Source organism: Stylophora pistillata, chromosome 3 (assembly GCF_964205215.1).
Source record: "Stylophora pistillata chromosome 3, jaStyPist1.2, whole genome shotgun sequence".
Taxonomy (NCBI): Eukaryota; Metazoa; Cnidaria; class Anthozoa; order Scleractinia; family Pocilloporidae; genus Stylophora; species Stylophora pistillata.
The window spans coordinates 25651521-25661019 of NC_142521.1; the positions used below are offsets into that span (position 1 = coordinate 25651521).

The window sequence follows — 9499 nt, forward strand, 5'->3', positions numbered from 1 at the left end:
ATTGTGCTCAACTCAACTCAGGTAAGCTATGGAGATCCTGATTATGAATGGGTGTCTGTTTCTTAACTTATTAATCCTATCATGGAAAATTGTGATCGATTTATTAAGAATTAAATCATGTTTGATATTAAGTGGGGAAAATGTACAGAGATAAATTGCTTTCTAATCGATATTCCTTTGAATCTTTCCTTAGGGAGTCGTGTTTTGTGTCTTTCACTGCATACTTGATGATCAGGTACATTGAGATTATTGACATAAAAACTGCTTGATAAAGGCTTGAATGCGCAAAAGGCAGTCCTAGTCCATAGATCATTTGATTTAGTGTTAAATGATGCATGATGATGTTGTTTGGAATTTCCACATTTTTTCTATAATACTCTTTGTTCGTCCCCCCCCCCCCCCCCACCCCCAATCCCTAAACTGTACGTGACCACATTTTTTTTATTTTACCTCGGAGAAAGTTATAATTCAAAGCTTTGAAGGGAGTATGTCTACTCCAGTAAAGTAGATGAATAGTGATAGTTAAGTATATCGCTAATGTTTCAATGCATTTCAAGAGGGGCCTAGGGACCTCTGTTGTAGAGGCTGACGTTTAATTAAGTGAAGACACCACGCACCTTTTAGGAGAATACATTTATGTCATGAAACACAAAACAGCAAGTACAATTTTGCATTGTAATTATTTATTTAAGTTGTTTCGTGGAAAACCTGTAAACTAGCTTCTAGCTAAGTGTTTCTCCACGTTAAACTGTTTATTGTAGTTATTATTATTATGATTATTATTATTATTATTATTATTATTATTATTATTGTTGTTGCAGATGTACCATATATGATTGTTTAAGATCACAAATTGTTTAAAAAAATGAACCATAAGATTAATCGTCAGGTTACAGTTTCAAGTTCTCATTGCAAACAATAATTGAAATGCAATATAGCCCCATTCTTGCTGAAGTGAGGCCCAGGGGGTCTTGCAGCTGCAGCGCAACCTTTCTCTTCATGGAGCAGCTTCTTTTAGTTTTAATTCATCATTCCTAACTCAGTCATAAAAAGTCAAATTTAGAGACTCGTCAGATCCTTTCATGTTCTTAGTCACAGGTATCTTACTGTGTGAGGAGCTAATTGCATTTTACAACTGTTTTTCACAAGGTGCGAGAAGCCATTCGTAAGCTTTCTAAGAAGCAGTCACTGGGTTCGCAAACGGAAACATCGATAGCTATGACTTCTGATGGCAGAATGAGAACGGGCAGGAAGTCGCAGGGCGACGAAAAGAAGGGCTGCGGTAACAAAATTTTGATTTTTGTAAAATTTGCCTAAATACGTTGACAGAAGTAAAATAAGTCGATAGGCTTATTAACTTGGGCCTTTTGCTTTCTTTCAATGATCTGACTCTGTATTGTTCAGTTCAATAAACGATTAAATGCCCGCCTACACCGACCAAGTAAATACTCAAGAACAACATCTTTTAAAAGAAGAGCATCTATTTTGTGAATTTCAGACAAGCTGATTGTACACACCCTTTACAGACATCCTACATGACAATAACCATTTTAAATTCGTCAACAGAGGTCGTCCTAGATGAGCGGGTGGAAGAAGAGGCAATTTAACAAGTACAATTACTTATTGATCAACCTTGAGAGTGAAGGGTGTAAACTGCATAACAACTTGAATGCTAACACCCATTCGTGCCGTCATGCTGCGGATAAAGCTGTGTTGCTTTGTTTATGATTCACCAGGAGGGTCTCAATGGGGTTAAGCGTTAGCCGTAAAACTGCAAAACAGTTTAGCTCTCAGGCGTAAAAACTGGCATATTGTAAGCAATAGTCATAAATAAAGTTGATCGTAAAATGTTTTCCTATCTACGATGCGTCGTTTAGAAAGTGTCCAAAATTTAGATCGTTACATGTCTTGTCTTGTGGCCGACAGAAATTACTTAATATCAGCCGAAGAACAGCACGATCTCAAATCATCCTGGTTGCCTGAGTCTTGTGGTAAAAGCAAGCGGATAACTGTGTTTTAAAACAACGAAAATTAATCATTAAGTTTTCTTAATGATTTAAACTAATTTGTAACATCTCTGTTAACCGTTACAGGAAGAAATTAACCGTCAGTTGTAAAATGCATCACCCCACTGAGACCCACTAAGGACTAGAATAATCAAAAAACGAAAGTGAGAAGTCGTATCGCTTTGTAACTTTGCAATGCTTTCATAGGTATCTAGGAATGAAGATTAAATGAAGCTTTCTCGTTTTGCTATTGATTTTATTAACTTTAATGGTGGCTCAAGAAGTATCGACATGTCATCTTTAGGGATTTAGGTCAAATTGATAATCTACCTTGAAGCCTGCGTAAACAAGACCAGCGATATGTAGTTTAATAGTGGCGAATCGGAAGTCAGTTGAATCGTTATCGTGTTTAGCCATGTTCGGGGTTGGATAAAGGAAGCATGGAAAGTATGGGTTATTTAAACCGGTAGGAAATGCTGAACATATTCAGTGCATGTACCAACAATGCTACGCCTATTGTAAGAGATAAAAGCTCAACTCTAATAGTCTTAAATTCCAGTTGTTAAAGTTGATGATCATTGGATGAGTAAAATCTGTCTTAAATGCTGAGCAACAACAGTGGACTGTTCTCTACATATAAATATATATCTCTTTATAGCTTCACTTTGAAATCACACGTGTTCCTTGCAATCTCATTGGCTCTTATTGGTGGGATTTGTCAGCAAATCTCACCATTTTTTTGCTATAAATCGCGTCTCTTTCCTAGCCAATACCATACCTTTACTTAAACGCAATAACAAATCAGATTTAAAGGTTTGTTTAAAGTAACCAATCAAATGGCAGGAAATGAAAGACAACTCTTGCAACTGTTTACCAACCAGCTCATTATTAGATCAATAAATTCTTTGTACCGACTTAATAATCCTGTATTTGAGTGATTAAATTTTGTGATTTCAAAATGGATGCGAAAAAGTGGTAATTTAACTTATGCAATTTTGGTGTGAAATCATACCTGTGATTTGAAATCAAAGTTAAGCTGTACTTTCGATTGATTTTGAAATGACGCGTACGATTTTAGATCAAATTGCACTCCAATCAGATCAGTTGCCTTTATACCTCCCGGTATTGTGGTGTGGCCTTGTCGTTGTTTCTACACGCCACCATTTAAACCAGCTTCGAGCTAAACTGAGCCAGCCTGTCTGAATATCACAAATACATACATACATACTTACAAACATACATGGATAGATACATTTAATAGACTTACATGTATTCCGCGACTAGCCAATTCACGCCAGGTTACATGTACTCTTTAAGTTTTGCGATTACACTCAATATATATATATATATATGTATGCATTAGCACACACGTGAGATGGCTTCTCCACCACTCTTTTTTCAGTGAAATTGGAATTTAGCAGCTTTGTGCTTCTGCTGGAAAGAAAATCGGGGGACCTGAGATTTCTTTTATCGCCCAAAATATCATTTATATCCAGAAAAACGGATCCGCGTCATTGAGCAGTTCTCCATGACAAGCCAGTACGTCTAGTAAAGTACCTAGCGTACGAAGATAGCACACGTGTCTCCAGAAGAAAGAGAAGCTACGTTGCTTTTATAGTTATCACAGTCTCTCCTGGTGGAACTTGAGGTAAATTTATGAGAATTTAAACGTCTTAGTACATTTTTTATTGATACGATACTTTTGGACATTCCAAAAACCGGTCCATTTACCGTCTGGATGGATTTTATTCCAGCCTAGCTTGCTGCAATCCTTAGACAACGTAGAGTTGTCATCGGGAAGAACTGTGTACGAGCCACAAGTGAAGGGTCGGATTGATATTAAGTGTTCCTCGGTGAAAAACTTTACCACGGCCTCACCCAGGGGATTATCACTAGTCATGACATGGAAAACCGTTCCAACTTTCTTCTCGTGACAGTAAAAGCGCAGTTGTTTGAAGCCCATGTCTTTTCGTAGCTGTAGTAAATTAGGTAAACTTAAAGTCTGACTATGGTCATTATAGTTTACAAGACCCTTAAATTCGCCCAATGAACTTTCCAATCGAAGGTTTGATTCTGAGAATGAGATCATTTGAACAGCTGTCTACCCACTATTAAAGTTAAAACGTGAAGACGGCAATTTCTATACCAATTGCCATGTTATATTAGATCTGTTTCGTAGAAATGACGAATTGTCTAGTAATATCGCATTTTTTAAATATCTTTAAAGGATCTCAACACTCTGATACAATGTCTGTTACTTCAAAATTCAGAGAAATAACTCTTTCTCCCATCAAACCCATGTAAGTTGAAGATGAAGCTAGGATAAAAACCTAGCCTCAGTTGAAAACTTTGTCTTATTGTTCAAGTCACACTGTGAACTATACCAACAGTAGTTCAAACTAATACACTGTGGATCATGGATGCAAGCCATGGGGCAGCTGGAATACTTTTCAGTATACAAAGATTTGTGAGTGTAGTTCAACAGCGCCATTCCTCTTTGAGAATCTTTTCGTTCACACAGCATACAGATGCTCTGATTATCTTCAGAAAGCAGTAGGTGCTAAATAGGATGATTTGTTCAACCACTGCCATCCGTATCGCTTTAGGCGAGGAAGAAAGAAGGAACTTCGTGGACTTGGACTTGTGTATCGGCTATTTGGTAAAAGCAGGAAGAATGAGGAAAAAATCCATCAAAGGTTTAAAGGGATCGTGTATCGCCCCTGTAAGGTTTTGGAGGCACGTGCTTTCGAATACTTCTGAAATGAGGATATTTCAGGCTGTTTTTGTACAGTGTATGTTAGAGAATGCAGTAACCTAGGCTAAAGGCACAAGTACCTACACACTGAGCGGTAATGCATCATTAATTATGCATCACGTTTTTGGAAGTGCTCGTTGTGAAGTCCGATTTCAGTAGAGAGTAAACAATGCGTCCTCAGGAGTTTAAAATTATGTTGTTTTTTTTTGTTAAAGATAGGTCGATCGCACGCACAGTATGAGAATGTTACGTTATCCTCTATTATCAACTCAATACTGCTAAGCTGGAGTAAAATGACTTATTTTCATCATTTCAGGGTAAACAGGGGTTATTTCGATTACACCTTTTGCTGTTTATTACGAGAAAATACGCATTCATATGCGTTAAAAGGCGAATAATTGTCTGAAAATACAAAAAACCGTCATTTGCGCGTAAACAAGATTCAATAACATTTTTTGCATTTTAATCAGCATTCAATAACAATTTTGGGCATTGTTATGTATTATTCGTCAAACAAGAGAGAAAAATACACTGTCATTTGCGGTAACCTTCAAGTCATTTACGCCATCTTGAAAGTCAATAGAGAAATTAAACAAACAATATAGTGCAAATAGCATTCATTTACATTTTTATCACACTGTTTGCAATTGAATAGCATTCCTGGACAAAATTAGTATGAATAAGACAATCATTTGTGCGCTTGTACAAACAATTGAGCGTTTTTTATTTTCAATATTCACACATTGAATTTCAATTGAAAAATACCTATTCCGAAATCGTTTTGCTTTAAATTTCAGTTTACCCTTCAATAATCTCTCTATTCAAACATTTTGACCGATAGGTCTGCTTAAAGCGGTACCACTGCGCACTTTTAGCCGCAGTCACAGTGTCGATGTTTCTGTGCAGAGCTTCGAGCAGTTGCTGTGTTCGAAACTCCCCCACTGGGATTCTCCTGGCTCTGGGCTCATCTCCGTTATCCATGCGTCTTTGAATTTCCGGATACGAGATGTCAGCTTGACGCCGCTTTCAAACAGCTTATTGCCTGCTCCACGATGTTTAGGAAACGACTGTAGGGAGGAAGCATTTTAAGTTCCGCATTTGGGGCGGGGATGACCGGGTTTTGGTGGGCCGGTGCTCTGTCATACACAAAGATCACCTCCTCATCGGGATCTAGATTTGTCCTCGCCTGTGCCAAGAAGTTATCGAAACACGCAGCATTCATTCCGCCAACAGCTGCTGAAGAAAACACAAGTGTGACGAATCCGCGCCACAAAGGTGGGTGCCCCCTAACACAAACAAAACACAGAACATAAACGAGTCCGAGAACACACGCCACAATAGAACTAAACGTAGGCCTAGAGATATTTATTATGCTAATTAAAACAATAAAGCGACTAACAATAACGATAATACAATGATCTAATTAATTTACAGGAATACGCTAACTTAAACTACAGTACGCTAAAACTATTTACAAGATTATTACTATTAAGATAAAGAAAAGGTTTTTTTTTTTTAGTTCAGTTCGGTTGGGTTTCACCTTACGCCCGCGTCCGTGTTCTTCTCTTGTCCACAAATCACCACGCTCCACCAACAAACAGTGCCCTGCCAAACCAAACTCCCGTTTCTCCAACCAGGTTCCTGTCTCACCAGTTCTCAACTTTGCTCGTTTCCTTCGTTTCAACTTTGCTTCGTCTTCTGACAACTTTGCAGTTTTCAACTTTTTACTTCTCGTAACTTGACTCGCTCAGACTTGTTATTGAATTAGTTACTATCTCTTCTTCCTTTAGCTCACAGTCTGGTAGATTCTTTGCACACCCGTTCCCCCGCAAATGGTTTTCTACCGTGAAATGGAACGATTGTTCTGAATGAATTTCTCAGAAATGATACTGTGCCGAGTCTCCGTTGACTCAAATTTTTCCACGCTCTTCGCTCGTAACTCACAAACCTTCACCTCACTTCTTCAAAAAAAAACCACCCCGTACCAAACCACCCAAATCCTTAAATACACATGGACGCAAGGTGCCCGAAAAGAATGAAGAAAACTATTTGATATACACAATAAAGGTTAATTACACAACAGTTTACACAAGTGAAGAATAAAAATTACGTAACAGATACAAATAATCACGAACTACACTGATCCTAAGAGAATAAAAAAAATAATTTACATAAAATAAATAAATTCCTAACACTTCCATGACAACAAGTCCATTGATAAGCGGAATTGCCATGGTCACGGTCAAGTTTCGTCCGCGCCGGCCGCACACTTGACGGTACGCCCTCTCTCTCTGTCGCGCTGTACCTTGGCCTCTGGCCGTCCAGATGTTGTAGCCGCATTCGTCGACAAACACACAGGTTTCTAAACCAAGTAGCGTAGTCGACTCGCTTGTTCAGCACATTAATTCTGTTTCTATCCGCAAGAAGGGGCCTCGCAAGTTTCGCTCAGAAGAGCATCCCGTCTAATGTTCTTGCCACGGTGCGGTCATGGATCTCGGATTTGAGTGGTAGTTTATCCGAAAAAGTGTAAGTAAACAGTTTTCGTTGATGATTTCCTCTAGGCAATCTCTCATCTTATCATCCACGCGCACCTTGTTTCAACTTCCCCGTGATCTCTCCTGGATCCTGACCTCTCTGATGTAGCGCGCCACAATGCCTCTTGCCTTTGATTGGTTCACTCCGAGCTAGTCCGCGACCACAAGATTATCTTCCTCCTCGTCCTCAAATCCTCTCATGATTCTCTCTCTGTGTTAGAGTAGTATTCGGTTTCTTCGAAGCGAATTAACCGGACGAACTCTACTGAATGTAAATTCAGGAAAAATCGGTGTTCATTTGAAAATCGCTTTTTGCATATTGAATAGAAAAAACACTGAATTTTTTGTACAAGTGCATTAATAATTGTCTTATTCATGCTAATGCCGTCTAGTAATGCTATCGAATTGTAAACAGTGTGATAAAAATGTGAATGAATGGTTCATGCACTATATTGTTTGTGTATTGTCTCTATTGACTTTCAAGATGCTGTAAATGACTCGAATATTCGCGCAAATGAAAGTATCTTTTTCTCTTTTGTTTCACGAATGACGCATAAGAATGCCCAAAATTGTTATTGAATGCTGATTAAAATGCAAAAATCATTATTGATTCTTGTTTAACGCGTAAATGACGGTTTTTTATCTCCAATGATTGTATATTCACACGATTATTCACCTTTTAACGCAAATGAATGCGTATTTCCTCGTAATGAACAGCAAAAGGTGTAGTTTACAGTTTCAGGAAAAAGTTTGTTAGGACATGATTGAAACTACTATGCAAATCTAGTTTAACGGGCCTATGCCTAAATTGACCTGAATAATTGATAAAAACGCCATGGGTTGTCTCGGCACATAAAATCTCCCCAAAACTAATTTCACATTTTTTTTAGATTTCGCCTAGTCGTTAAACTATCTCGGAAATCAGTTGACGCAAACTTTGAATCACTTTTTGAAAGTAGAATATTACAAAATACAAAAAACTAGAAAACTTTAACTCAGTAACTTACAGAGACGGAAAGTTATTATTTGGTACCTTGGTTTTTATGTTACGTAACATGGAAAAATTATTCTGTCTACATGGTCAAGTCATTTAGTTTAAAGAATAAGAAAGTGTAGATCAATTCCATCATTGAGTATTAAACTGGAGACACTCAAAATTTTGTTTCTAATCGCTACTTAGAATTTTGAAATTTACATAGATTCATAAGGTTGAAGATCGTAAAATGCCATAGCAGTAACAAAAAAGCCATTTTTATTTTCAACTTTGTCCCGAAAAAAATTAAATAAAAGTCGATTCTTGCAAACAATGATTAATGAATGTTTAAGTAATCCTTCTTCTTAATATCCTGCTCTTGACGATGTTGCAGTCCTCATAGGAGCCTAAACGTCAAACCTGTGAAAGGGATTTGGCATGCAACATTGATCAATGAGACAAGAAATATAAGGGATAGAAACCAACGTTTCGGTGCATCTTGCGCCGCTATCAAGGTTACGCAATCAATGATAAAATGCGGTTTGTGAAGAGGCTAAGTTGAAGCGAATTTGCATAAAAGAGTGCCAAGCTAATAACATGAATACTTAAGCACGAAGAGAATCCGACTGTAGGTACATTCAATGCTGGTTTAAGATCTTGAATACACTGCATTTCATTAACAAGGCAGTCAAAAATGTTCGTGCATTTCATGATTACATTGAAGCGTGCTAAGAAATTGTTCGGAACAGCAGTGTTATATTCTTTGGAATAATGCCTGTAAATAAATGACGCCTTTTGACGGTGTCCCTCAACGCGCGTGTGAAGGTGGCCCTTTGTGTACCCGACATAACCTGCATCGCACAGGTCACATTTGAATAGATAAGCAACGCTTTGCTGGGTTACGATGTTAGGCTTGGGCTCACGCAGGCTTAGATCTTGATTAAGCTTGCGGCTAATAAACATGGGTTGAATGGTCTTTTGCACCTTGCTGCTAAGATCTCTCAGCTGTCGGTTGATAGACACTGCAGCATCCTGATTTTTATAGAGGATTACTATCCGGATGGCGTCATCGGTATGCTGTTTAGGCTGGTCCACTGCGACTCTCGAGGTGATAAACCTGTTCATGACAACAAGAAAAACAATGACTTTCCCTTCTTTAACTACATGGATAATATATTTCAGTGCATACACATTTTTTTTTCCGCGGTGACTTAACAAAACACGAGTGGCA

General features: G+C 38.1%; 2 pseudogenes; both read right to left on the reverse strand.

The window, feature by feature from the left end:
- Nucleotides 1-3563: 3563 nt before the first annotated feature.
- Nucleotides 3564-4095, reverse strand: LOC148735261 (uncharacterized; annotated as a pseudogene).
- Nucleotides 4096-8792: 4697 nt separating this feature from the next.
- On the reverse strand, nt 8793-9499 carry LOC148735262 (uncharacterized; annotated as a pseudogene).